Here is a 13291-nt window from a genome sequence, read left to right on the forward strand (position 1 = left end):
GGGGGGGGGGGGGGGGGGGGGGGGGGGGGGGGGGGGGGGAGAGCGGGAGAGAGAGAGATTTGTTATGTAGCTGGCAGTCTCCCAAATGATGGTCTATTCCTTCCCTCAAAATGCAGGCTAACCCTCTCCTTTTGAACTTAAAGTTCCATGAAAGGAAAAAAATAACGAGGACGAAAGCATAGAAGCTATGGATGTAGTTGAGAAAGGACTTGGAGTGATAAAAGACCAAAGGAGGAAAAGCAGCACTATTTCTATCTGGTTTTGAACTAGGACCTTTTGCATGTTAGGTAAACGTGATAACCACTACACTACAAAAACCACCTACTGTCACTTTTGGGGCCCTTTTCTAAGGCTCTCTCAGGAGCCACTACACCGGCTGCTTTCCCTTTGAAGAACAGGGAAACAAAGGGCATCAAGAACTTATGTTTTTTGGATGAGTCAAGAAAAGGGAGTAGCATTGTCCCCCTTGGGTAGCCCCTGTTCAATTCCAGGTCAGAAAGCAAAACTCTTCTTCAAACATATCAAAAAAATGTTGTGTTTTACTTTACTTCATAAGTACAGTTGTGTGGCAATTAAATGATGACCCTAAAGTTTCATAAAAGCAAAGAACACTAAACAAAAAAGGGTGGGAAATATGGATGTATTTGAGAAAATGGCTTGGAATGAAGGAAGACAAAAATTGATCAGTAGAGAGAAAAGGCAGTGTTTCCCCCTGGTTTGGAACTTCTCTCACAACTACTGTAATAGAAATGCTAAGCAAATGGTGTTCTATTGTTGCAAAGGAGATTGAAGTAAGGCCATTTTCTCCAGATAGAAGAAAATGGTCATGTCAGGAGTGGGATTTGAAACCACGTCTCTATGCAGAGACCAGAACACCCAAGAGATAGGAAAAAAGAGTCTTAAAACTAACACTTTAGACCAGTCCACCATTCTGCTGCTATAAAGAATGTAACTTATCAACCCTAGTTTTCATTAATATTTGATGAACTCTTTAGGGTGGTCGAGATGGCACATCTCTTTCAACTCCTAGAAACCTTCTATAGCACAGCTGATTTTTAGACACACTCACCCAGAGCTAAAGTTACACTTTTCCTGGAGCTCCATGAGTTCTGCGGTGTTGTAATCTCCCTGCTCACGTTTTAAGTGAACAAAAGATGGTTGCTAGCATTCTGAGAAAGTAATGGTGAACCTCAAAATCCTGCCCTATGGGCCATAGTTAAGCAATCAGCACCCACAACCTCTACCATGATAGCATCCTGTCTGGCAACAATTCACTTATCAATAGCTGGGGTGTGAAATCCTCATTTCTTTGTTGTTCTATCACTGTAGTCCCCACTTTCCTATTGCATGTCTGTATAATCTCTGTCAGGTTCTGTGATTGTTTCAGTTTGCTGTATAATTAATTTGTTGGGTGTAAACCAATTAAGGTGGTGGGATATAATTGCTTAGATAATCATGTTACAATATGTTAGGATTGGCTAGTTAAATTTCACTAAAATGATTGGTTAAGGTATAGCTAAGCAGAACTCAAGTTTTACTATATAGTCTGCAGTCAATCAGGAAATGGGAACAGGGACACAGGCAAGCCCCTGTGGTGTCAGAGCTGGGAAGGGGGATACTGAGGAAGGAAATTGGAATCATTGCTTGCTGGAAGTTTACCCCAATAAACATCAAATTGTTTGCACCTTTGAACTTCGGGTATTGCTCTCTGTTCATGCGAGAAGGACCAGGGAATGGGAGGGTGATGGGATAAACCCTCTAACAAGTACATCTTTCAGGGTGTGAAAAAACCCTGAACCAGTATAATTAAGGTTTCAGAGTAGCAGCCGTGTTAGTCTGTAGCCACAAAAAGAACAGGAATACTTGTGGCACCTTAGAGACTAACAAATTTATTTGAGCATAAGCTTTCGTGGGCTACAGCCCACTTCTTTAGATGCATAGAATGGAACATATATTGAGGAGATATATACACACACATACAGAGAGCATGAAAAGGTGGGAGTTGTCTTACCAACTCTAAGAGGCCAATTAAGAGAAAAAAAAACTTTTGAAGTGATAATCAAGATAGCCCAGTACAGACAGTTTGATAAGAAGTGTGAGAATACTTACATGGGGAGATAGATTCAATGTTTGTAATGGCCATTACAAGGTCCTGTAGTGGCACCCAAATCTTGTATAAAGGGGGTCAAATGGGGTGTCTAAGACAAGGTTATGGTTTACTGGTTATGATTAGGCTGTCTATATGTGTGTATCAATTTTGTAGTTGAAGTTATGAATATTGGCTCTATACTGTCTGTATTTCAAACTTATGCTATGCTGCTGGGTGACATCCCAGACAAACTGGTGTTAGCTCTGCCTAGCCTGCTTGATGGCCCATTAAGGACCATCAGCTATACAATGGACCCATTGAGGGAAGGCAAATATGCCTTGAGACTCAGCAAAGTATGCAGGAACTGGCCCATGTGACTCCATACTCCATTTTGCTGTAATTTTCCACAGTAAGAACAAAGAGGTATTCTTACACCTGGAAAAGACTATATAAGGCTGATGCCTCATCTCCATCTTGTCTTCAATCCTGCTTCAAACCTCTGGAGGAACTTTGCTACAAGCTGAAGCTTTGAACAAAGGACTGAGGACCCATCCCAGCGGGGGGTGTATTCCAGAGACTTGATTTGAACCTGCAGTTTATTCTATCGCTGCTGCAAGCCTGAACCAAGAACTTTGCCATTACTGTATGTAATTGATCCACTTAACCAATTCTAGCTCTCATCTATATCTTTTTCCTTTTATGAATAAACCTTTAGATTTTAGATTCTAAAGGATTGGCAACAGCGTGATTTGTGGGTAAGATCTGATTTGTATATTGAGCTGGGTCTGGGGCTTGGTCCTTTGGGATCAGGAGAACCTTTCTCTTTTACTGGGGTCTTGGTTTTCATAACCATTTGTCCCCATAACGAGTGGCACTGGTGGTAATACTGGGAAACTGGAGTGTCTAAGGAAATTGCTTGTGAGACTTGTGGTTAGCCAGTGGGGTGAGACCGAAGTCCTCTTAGTCTGGCTGGTTTGGTTTGCCTTAGAGGTGGAAAAACCCCAGCCTTGGGCTGTAACTGCCCTTTGAGCAATTTGTCCTGAGTTGGCACTCTCAGTTGGGTTCCGCCAGAACCGCACTGTCACACCCCCCCACCCCTACCTGCAGACACAAACTCCTCTCTCGCTATTCCCACCCACTCTTGCACCCCTAATTGTCCCCCTCCCAGTGAGAAACAATTTACTTCTAAATTTGTTTGAGACCCTTCTGATTGCTCTGCTATACTAAGATTATATTTCTGAAAACACCCTTGGTGGAGGCAGAGTTTTCCCAGCTCAGTTCACCCTCAGATGTCTCACCAAGGTCGGTTTTCAAATGTCAATGGTGCTAGAATTTGTGAAATACTGTGGTTTGCAAGGGGGCTCTATCTTGATCAACTGACCCGAAATCTGAATCACCAACCCTAACCTGAATCCTCATGAAGCACACCAAATTTCAAGGGAATTGAAGCAAACGTGTCTGTTCTAAAGCACTTAAAATAGTCGAGCTTTAAACAGAAAGTTGGTCTGAACTTTATCTAGAATCAGCTAGGCAGTCCGCTGTAGTGATCTCCTTTCATTTCCTCCCATTTCTCTATAAGTATCCCCTCAGATCTTGGGGCCCTCTCATTTAGTGCCCCCCTTTTCCTCTTATTGGAAATAATCACTCAGTGAGAACAGATGGCAGAACAAGGAGTAATGGTCTCAAGTTGCAGTGGGGGAGGTTTAGGTTGGATATTAGGAAAAAGTTTTTCACTAGAAGGGTGGTGAAACACTGGAATGCGTTACCTAGGGAGGTGGCGGAATCTCCTTGCTTAGAGGTTTTTAAGGTCAGGCTTGAGGAAGCCCTGGCTGGGATGATTAAGTTGGGGATTGGTCCTGCTTTGAGCAGGGGATTGGACTAGATGACTTCCTGAGGTCTCTTCCACCCCTAATATTCTATGATGGGAAAGGGACTGTCCAAATTATAAAGGCAGGAAATGGACAACAATCTACAGCAACGTCATTAACCACAAACACACTCTCATCATGCTCCAGCCAGAAGGGAAATGAGCAGGAGTTCTTGCTGCTCAGCCATGGACACACTTACACAACGGCACAGCAGTGACTGTGTTGTGGAAGCTGGTCTGAGGAAACAATTGGAAATAATCACTCAGTGAGAACAGAACTACAGTGTAGTGAGAAAAGTAGCTAGACCAAATAGTTGTGGCTGAGTGGTTAAGGCAATGGACTAAAACTCCAGAGGGGGGTGGGTCTCCTTGCACAGGTTTGAATCCTGTCAATGACATCATCACATACGGTTCTTTAGTTTCAGTGCCTGAACATCCTTGGTGTCAATAGGAGCTAGGTCTTATCTTCCTCTCAGGCTATGTCTACACTACTGAGTTATGCTGCTTTAGTTAAAATGTTTTAATTAAACACTATGCTCCTTCTGTCACCAGAGCGCATCCACGCTAGCAGCTCTTGTATTGCCACAGAGAGCAGTGCACTTTGGGTAGCTATCCCACTGTGCAACTGGGCTCAGGGTTGTTTGGGAAGGGTTTGTAATGCCTCATGGGCCAGTACAGCATCACATGATGCAGGTTTCTCTATCCCATTGTTCCTTGGGCATCCTACTAGAGTGCCAGCTGCTTTTCAACTGCAGTGTGCATGGTGGGGTAAAGACTGTGTGTGTGTGGAGAGGCAGTGTGTGTGTTCGGGGAGTGTGTGTGTTAGAGAAGAGTGAGTGTGTTGGCACGCTGTCTCTAAATTCAGACAGCTGCTGGAAGCAACCAGTCCTGGGGGAGGGGGACACCCCAGTAGGGTGAGGGGGACAGCACAGACATCAGGCCCTGCTTCCCTCACTGGCTCAGCACAGTAGTCTCTGTCTGTCACGCACGCACACACACACACACACACACACACACACACACACACACAGTGGTGAGCTGGAGCCGGTTCCCACTGGTTCGCAGGAACCAGCTGTTAAATTTAGAAGCTCTTTTAGAACCGGCTGTTCCGGGACAACTGGTTCTAAAAGGGCTTTTAAATTTAACAAAAGCTTCGGCAGCTGTCCACCCCACCCCCGGCCCCAGCTCACTCCCCCTCCTCCCCTGAATGCTCCGTCCCCTTCTCCTCCCCATCTCCTGCTTCCCACGAATCAGATGTTTGCGGGAAGCCTGAAACAAGCAGCAGGCAGGTAAACTGGGGCAGGGACACGCAAGGAGGGCTCCAGGGAGGCGCAGCGCAGTCCGGCTCTGGCTGAGCGGCTCCCTCCGGCCTGGCCTCCTGGCCCCAGCCCGGTCCCGGCCCCGGCTGAGCGCCCCCGGCTCGGGCCCCGCGGCGCCAGTCCTGGGCCTGGCCCGGCTCCGCTCAGGCCCCGTGGCACCGGTCCCAGTCCCGGCCCGGGTCGGTTCGGGCCCCACGGCACCAGTCCCGGTCCTGGCCCGGCTCGGCTCGGGCCCCGCGGTGCCGGTTCCGGTCCCCGCCCCGCTCGGGCCCCGCGGCACCGGTCCCGGCCAAGCGGCTCTGGCCCGGCTCAGCTCGGCTTGGGCCCCGCGGTCCCGGTCCTGCCCGAGCAGCTCCATCCCGGCTCAGCTTGGCTTGGGCCCTGCGGCGCTGGCCCCGGTTCTGGCTGAGCGGCTCCGGCCCGGACCCGGACCTGGCCGAGCGCACCTGCCCAAGCGGCTCTAGGTAAGGGGGCAGGGAGGGGGTGTTGGAAGAGGGCAGGGGAGTTTGGGAGGTTGTGGGGGGGGGTGGATAGGGGTCGGGGCGGTCAGAGGGCAGGGAACAGGGGGATTGAATGGGGGCAAGGGTCCCAGGGGGGCAGTCAGGAAGGAGCAGGGGTTGGATGGGGCAGTGGGAGGCAGTCAGGGGCAGGGGTTCCGGGGCAGTCGGGGACAGAGAGAAGGGGTGGTTGGATGGGGCAGGGGTCCCGGGGGGCCATCAGGAATGAGAGGAGGGGTTGGATGGGGTGGTGGGGGAGTCAGGGGACAGGGAAGGGGGGTGGATGGGGCAGGCATCCCGGGGGGGCATCAAGGAACGTGGGGGCTTGGATGGGGCAGGAGTCCTGGGGGGGGGCCATGACCCCCTCGTGGGGTGAAGAGGAAGGAACCTGTTGTTAATATTTTGGCAGCTCATCACTGCACACACACACACACACACAAACACATGCTGCCTGCCTAGCTCTGTGTCAGGGGCACCAGAGAGGTTTAGAGGGCCATGGCCCCAGAACTTTTTACCAGCCGAAAGGATGAATGACGGTGGTGGGGACAAGGTGGAGTCTTGGGGAGAAGAGGTGTTCTGTGGGTGTGGCCTTGGGGGGAGGGGTGGGGCAGGGCTTCAGGGAGAAGGGGAGGAGTGAGTGAGGAGCCTTGGAGAAAGAGGCGTCATAGAGGTTCCACAGTTCAGACGCCGGTGGCCCCTCTACTGTAAAGAAGCTTCCACCGCCCCTGTTCTGTGTTCGTAGTGCAGGAGAGAGCAGCATTCCATGGTAGTGATTTGCTCCTTGCTGCCAGAGCAGCAGGCTCAGCTGTCAGAACTTCCCGGAGCTATGAAAGGGGAGGGGCCCAGCCTCTGTAGCAGGAATGCAGGGCAGGCGAGTTCACGGCGGGCATTGTGGGATACTGGCGGAGGCCAGTTATGGTGATATAATGACCAGCAGCATTTACACTGACATTTTATCACTTTAAGCTCTAGGCCTCTCGTCAAGGTGGTTTTTTGTCACCAAAACAGGGCAGTTTTGTCACCAGACGTGGCATTGCAGTGTGTACACCAGCCAAAAGCTGGTGACCGAGGGAGCGTAGTGTGTTTTTCACACACCTGAGCAATATAATTCTGCTGAAATAACTTTGTAGTGCAGACCTGGCCAAAGATTCACACACACACAGCTTGCAAGGAAAACTTCACCTGCTCCTCTGCTTTGCAGAATCCAAACACAAGCAACGCTTGTCAGGCCCCGGTGGGGTTGGCGGGGAGTCAGCTGTGGGAAGACACGATGCATTAGTTACAGCCAGGCACCCTGGCTTAGCTGGCTAAAGCACCTGATTAGTAAACAGGAGATCCTGGGTTCAACTCCCAGTGGTGCCTTATTGAGTGGCTTTTGGGGCACCTGGTATTGGCTACTGTAAGAAAACAAAATACAGAGCTAGATGGGCCTTTGGTCTACCCCAGTATACCTGTTTTTATGGTTTAAATTAAACTCACAGGCACTGATAATAGAGTTACTGAAAGTTTGGAAGTTAAGAGCCGGGGCAGGGGCAGGGGTGGGTCTGAGCTCTCACACCAAATGGTTCATTGTGGCTTCCAGAATCTGTGAGCAGCTCATTTAGTTTACACCGAGAGTTGAGTCCTGCTTTGTGCACCGTGTCTGAGAATGAAAATCACAAATCACCTTTTGAAATAACAAATGCAGCAGGACGTGTTATTGTCCCTGCCCCAAAGCAGACAGACCAATGGAGAAATGCCATTGAGTCCAGGGTAATACTCCACTGCCATTTTACCTTTTTTGCTTGCTAAACTCCCTCCCAACCTTATGGGGTCCCAGAGCCCGGTACTGAGCCTGAGCCGAGATGTCTACACTGCAAACTTACCACCCTGCGGCCCAAGCCCAGGGAGCCTGAGCTGGACCGGGACAGCTGTTGGTGTTTCATTGCAGTGTGGACATAGCCTAACATTATGTCTACACTGCCATTAACGCACCTAAGTCACTATTCTCAAGCTCTGGGTCAGCTGATTCAGGTTTGTGCAGGGTTATAAAATTAGTGTAGATGCTTGGGCTTCAGCCCAGCCTCTGAGAACCCATGTCCCCCCTATTCCCAGTGCCCCTTAGTCCCAACCCACACCCCTTCCTATGCAGGTCATAGTGGATGGCTATGCTGCGATGGGATTCCCTATCTGTGGTGGGGGGATAGACGGAATCCATATCCCTATCTTGGGCCCGGAGCACCATGGCAGCCAGTACATAAACTGCAAGGGGTATTTTTAAATGGTGCTGCAAGCACTGGTGGATCACAAGGGACATTTCACCGACATCAGTGTGGGATGGCTGGAAAAGGTACATGACGCTCGCATCTTCAGGAACTCTGGTCTGTTTGAACAGCTGAAGAAAGGGACTTACTTCCCAGACCAGAAAATAACTGTTGAGGATATTGAAATGCCCATAGTTATCCTTGGGGACCCAGCCTACCCCTTAGTGCCATGGCTCATGAAGCCATACACAGGCATCCTGGACAGTAGTAAGGAGCTGTTCAACTATAGACTGAGTATGTGCAAAATGGTGGTAGAATGTGCGTTTGGATGTTTAAAAGCGCGCTGGTGCAGTTTACTGACTCGGTTAGACCTCAGCGAAACCAATATTCCCATTGTTATTGCTGCTTGCTGTGTGCTCCACAATATCTGTGAGAGTAAGGGGGAGACATTTATGGTGGGGTGGGAGGTTGAGGCAAATTGTCTGGCAGCTGATTACGCACAGCCAGACACCAGGGTGATTAGAAGAGCACAGCAGGGCACGCTGCGCATCAGAGAAGCTTTGAAAACCAGTTTCATGACTGGCCAGGCTACTGTGTGACAGTTTCATCTCACTCGTCCTTCCTGTCCTCGCGTTCATATTCTGCTTTCCTGGACTCTGACATTGTTTGCCTCCATACATTCTGCTGAGCTCTTTCAATGTGGAAGGACTGCATGAGCTCAGAGAACATTTCATCACGAGTGCGTTTTTTTCACCTTCTTATCTGCACTAGCTCTGGGATGGAGATGATAGGGGGAGCATTGAAACATTTGCAGCTACGGGAGGAAAAAAAGGGAAAGACACCTTTTAGAGAACAATGGGTAGACTCTTTCACGGCGAACCAAACTGTTAACATTACCGAGCACATGTGCTTTCGGTACAAGGTTGCATTTTGCCTCTTATATTGCCAGCAAACACCGGGACCATACGCTGCCATGCTTTGATATGCAATGATTCCAGACTACGTGCTATTGGCCTGGCGTAGTAAAGTGTCCTACCATGGAGGATGGAATAAGGCTGCCCTCCCCAGAAACCTTTTGCAAAGGCTTTGGGAGTAGCTCCAGGAGAGCTTCATGGAGATGTCCCTGGAGGATTTCCGCTCCATCCCCAGACACGTTAACAGACTTTTCCAGTACCTGTACTGGCCGCAAATGCATCCTAAGTCTTCAGGGCAAATTAATCATTAAACATGCTTGCTTTTAAACCATGTATTATATTTGCAAAGGTACACTCACCAGAGGTGACTTCTCTGGCTTCATGGTCCAGGAGCCCGCCTTGGGAGGGTTGGGAGGGAATTGGCTCCAGGGTGATAAACAGTTCCTGGCTGTCGGGGAGAACGGTTTCTCCACTTGCCTGCTGTGCGCTATCCTCCTCCTTGTCCCCAAAATCCTCATCCCTGTTGCATGAGACTCCCCCCTTGCAGGTGTCCACAGTTGGTGGTAGGGGTCCCCCCAGAATTGCATGCAGCTCATCATAGAAGCGGCATGTCTGGGGCTGTGACCCGGCGCGGCAGTTTGCCTCTTTGGTTTTTTGGTAGGTTTGCCTGAGCTCCTTAATTTTCACGCGGCACTGCTGCGGGTCCCTGGAGTAGGCTCTGGCCATCATGCCCTTGGAGATTTTTTCAAATATTTTGGCATTTTGTCTTTTGGAACGGAGTTCTGATAGCACAGATTCATCTCCCCATACAGTGATCCGATCCAGTACCTCCCGTTCAGTCCATGCTGGAGCTCTTTTGCGATTCTGGGACTGCATGGTCACCTGTGCTGATGAGCTCTGCATGGTCACCTGTGCTGATCAGTTTGCCATGCTGGCCAAACAGGAAATGAAATTCAAAAGTTCCCAGGGCTTTTCCTGTGTACCTGACTAGTGCATCTGAGTTGAAAGTGCTGTTCAGAGTGGTCACAATGGAGCACTCTGGGATAGCTCCCGGAGGCCAATACCGTCAAATTGCGTCCACCCTACCCCAAATTCGACCCGGTGATGTCGATTTCAGCACTAATCCCCTCGTCGAGGAGGAGTACAGTAATCAATTTTAAGAGCCCTTTAAGTCGACAAAAATGGCTTCGTCATGTGGACGGGTGCAGGGTTAAATCAATCTAACGCTGCTAAATTCGACCTAAACTTGTAGTGTAGACCAGGGCTTAGTTTCACATGCCTATTTTCAGGCTGTAATCTGGGGCACCCTGCTCTGTGCAGGGGATCCCAGCAGCTTAGACTTAGGGCTGGAACAGTCCCCTGATTTAGGTGGTGGCTGCATGATTTCCAACACTCGGATGTCTTAAACAATCTGTCTCTCCCAAAGCCTCAGGACCCAGGGAAGGCTCCTGCGCTGCCTCAGCTCCTTTCACACTCTAGAGAGGAGCAGCAGCCAGGGTTCGGGTTAAGTTGTGGGGCACTAGGTGAGTGGCAGAGCCTATGGGAGCTGAGAATTTGCCTGAGACCTCAGGGACACAGTGTGAGGTAGGATCCCAGGCATCTCTATGAAACTGGTAGAATAAGGTTTACTTGTGATGGGAAGAGAATTGAAAGTGTCTCCGGGGTGGGTATAGATGTATTGCTCTAGCTAGAAACTGTGGCTAAAAGGCAGTTCACACGGGGAGTAGGATTCAAACCTGAGCAGGAGAACGCCATGGGATTTCTAGTCCAACAGCTTAATCACTCGGCCATCACAGCTGTGACCCCATTGAATCTGCAGTGCCAGAGAAACTTGTAAATAATCACAATGCCAGGGCTTGAAGTCATCTGAAATACAGAATTCAAACAGCAAACCTGCCTCCCAAAGCACAGAGGGAATTTGGAGTGTCTTCTCTTTGCTTAGCCATGTGCAGTAGTACAGAGAGGGCTTTTAAAGGTCTCCCCTCCCACAACTGGGGAAAGGAAAAGAATTCTTAGGTTCTAGTTTGATTTGAAGGAGGATGTCTGGACCATATGGCCATGGACTGGCCTTTGCTAGAGAAACCAGTGACACATGGACCCAGAGTAAGAAAAATGTTTCCTGGAGTCAATAATTGATCCCCTGGAATAGCAGCAGTATTCAGTAGCTGGAAATGTCTCACAAGAGGAGCTACAGCATTGGTGGTTCAGTAGCAGAAGTCTTACATACAGCATGGGAGGTCTAGGTCTGTTTTCTGACTAAAAAGGGCTTCATTTTATCACCTCAAAATTTCAGTAGATAAATTCAGCCCCAAAGTGTGTAGGGGCTGATTGGTTGGGGTTACTTTGGCTTTGATTTGTTTTGTTTTTCTCCTTTTGAATGATCTTGATCATTTTGATGGGAAAAATGTTTGTATGAGGCCAAGGAAAAATTAGAAAAAATAAAAATCTGCCTGGGAGTCTCTGAGTGCCATGGCTAAGGCTAAGATTTAGTCCTGGGTATTTTTAGTAAAAGCCATAGACTGGTCACAGGCAATAACCAAAAATTCACAGCCTGTGAAATGTCAATGACTTTTACTATAAATCCCCATTACCTAATCTCTGCTCCTGGGCCCCAGTGCTCTGGGGGGGCCCTGCTCCTGCCATGGGGCTGACTCCTGCGACTGCTGCTCTGATGACCCGGGCACCACTCTCCCAACGGCCCCTGGGGTCACTGATCCAACTACCCCCTGGACCACTGCTGCTCAAGAGGTCCCTGGGGCACCCCCTGGACTATTGTTTTGGGGCTCCCTGGGGCCACCCCCATGATTGCTGCTCAGGTGCTCCCTGGGGCCAGCCACAATAGCCACTTCTTGGGTGCTCCCTGGGGCCAGGTGCCTGGGGCTCCCCGAGCAGTGGCTGGTGCGGTTGGCCCTGGGCAGCCCCCGAGATCACTGCTCCAGTGATCCCTGGGACTGCCCCTGGCATTACTGCTCGGGTGCTCCCTGCAACCAGCTGCACCGGCTGCTACTCGGGTGCTTTCCAGGGCCACTCCTGGGGCCGCTACTCAGGCACTCCCCAGGGCCATCTGCACTGGCTGCTGCTCCGGCACTGCCTAGGGCCAGCTGCCGGGGCTGCACGAGCAGCGGCTGTTGTGGCTGGCTGGCAGTTGGTGCGGCTGGCCGCAGGGTGCCCTAGCTGCTGGCCCTGGGGCCAAGTATTCAGACACCCTGGGGGTCAGACACACTGGCTGCTGCAGCTGCAGGTCGAGGAAAATCACAGAATCTGTGACTTGCCCAACCTCTGTGACAGAATTGCAGCCTTAGCCATGGTGGGGTGGAGATTTTCATGGTGGGGAGTTTAGGGGATAAATTAGAGGCTTTTCCTCCAGCACAGGGAGAGGTTTTGCAATTTCATTTTTACCAAGTGGCAACCTCCCCCACACCCACCCCCTGCTGGTGCTACCCCAGCTCAGGGCCCACTGTCATGAGACATATAGCCTCCTGCTGACAACGTCCCTGCAAATAAAAAAAAAACCCCTTCTCCCAGCTGAATCCTCACCCCACAGAGGGCAGAACAACCCCCACGTATCTGGATCTTCCAGCAGCCACAGGTGGCTGAGGATACGCATTTGTGCACACACACAAGTGATTTAATAACTATTAGGTTGACATAATTCTTTAGTGTAGACATTGCCTTAGTATGTTAGTTTGTGCACTGAGATGTGAGCATAAAACATCCACCCACAAACAGAGTGATTTAATTCCCCAAATTCACTGTCTACTCACTTTCCAGAAAGCTGCAAAATGCAGTTAGGTCTTGCTAGTAGAGGGAAAATTCAGGTGACACTAATGTTTATGATTAGCTACATTTGGATGACAAATTTAAAACCATCAGAGTGCCCTTTAGTGTGACACTGACACTATCAGATTCTGACCTTTCGGTGACACTTCATTAATAAATATTTCCCTGAAGTACGTTGCTATTATTTCAATGGCTCCTACACCGATACCTGCTGCCCCTTCTGGCTCATTCATTGTGCTATTTGGAACCTGTACCTAAAATTACCCCCTTCCTGGGAGCAAGATTCAAAACTTCCCAAGGAAACCCCATTGGGTTTCAAGTGCAGCACAGACAGGGAGGCGAGGAGACAGCACAGGGGTCTCAGAGTTTCTTCTTTGTCATAGGAAGTGGGGTCTAGTGGGCTAGAGTAGGGGGGGTCTGGGAACCAGGACTCCTGGATTCTATTCCTGGCTGAGTGGGCCTACTGGGTTAGAGTAGGGGAGGCTGGGGGTTAAAGAGAAAACACCTACCTCTTCAGCACAATGCACTTTGAAGAAACATATGGCTTCTCATTCCTTAGATTCTGGCGCCATCGTGTGGCTA

The 13291-nt window shown here is 49.7% G+C and overlaps 1 non-coding gene across 1 annotated transcript; it reads left to right on the forward strand.

Annotated features, from left to right (window-relative positions):
- The first annotated feature begins 7060 nt into the window (after positions 1-7060).
- Positions 7061-7134, forward strand: TRNAT-AGU. The gene has a single exon. It is a non-coding gene; the product is annotated as a tRNA-Thr (tRNA).
- Positions 7135-13291: the final 6157 nt, after the last annotated feature.

This window comes from Terrapene carolina, unplaced genomic scaffold (assembly GCF_002925995.2).
Source record: "Terrapene carolina triunguis isolate 2854851 unplaced genomic scaffold, T_m_triunguis-2.0 Scaffold49369, whole genome shotgun sequence".
NCBI classification, from domain to species: Eukaryota; Metazoa; Chordata; order Testudines; family Emydidae; genus Terrapene; species Terrapene triunguis.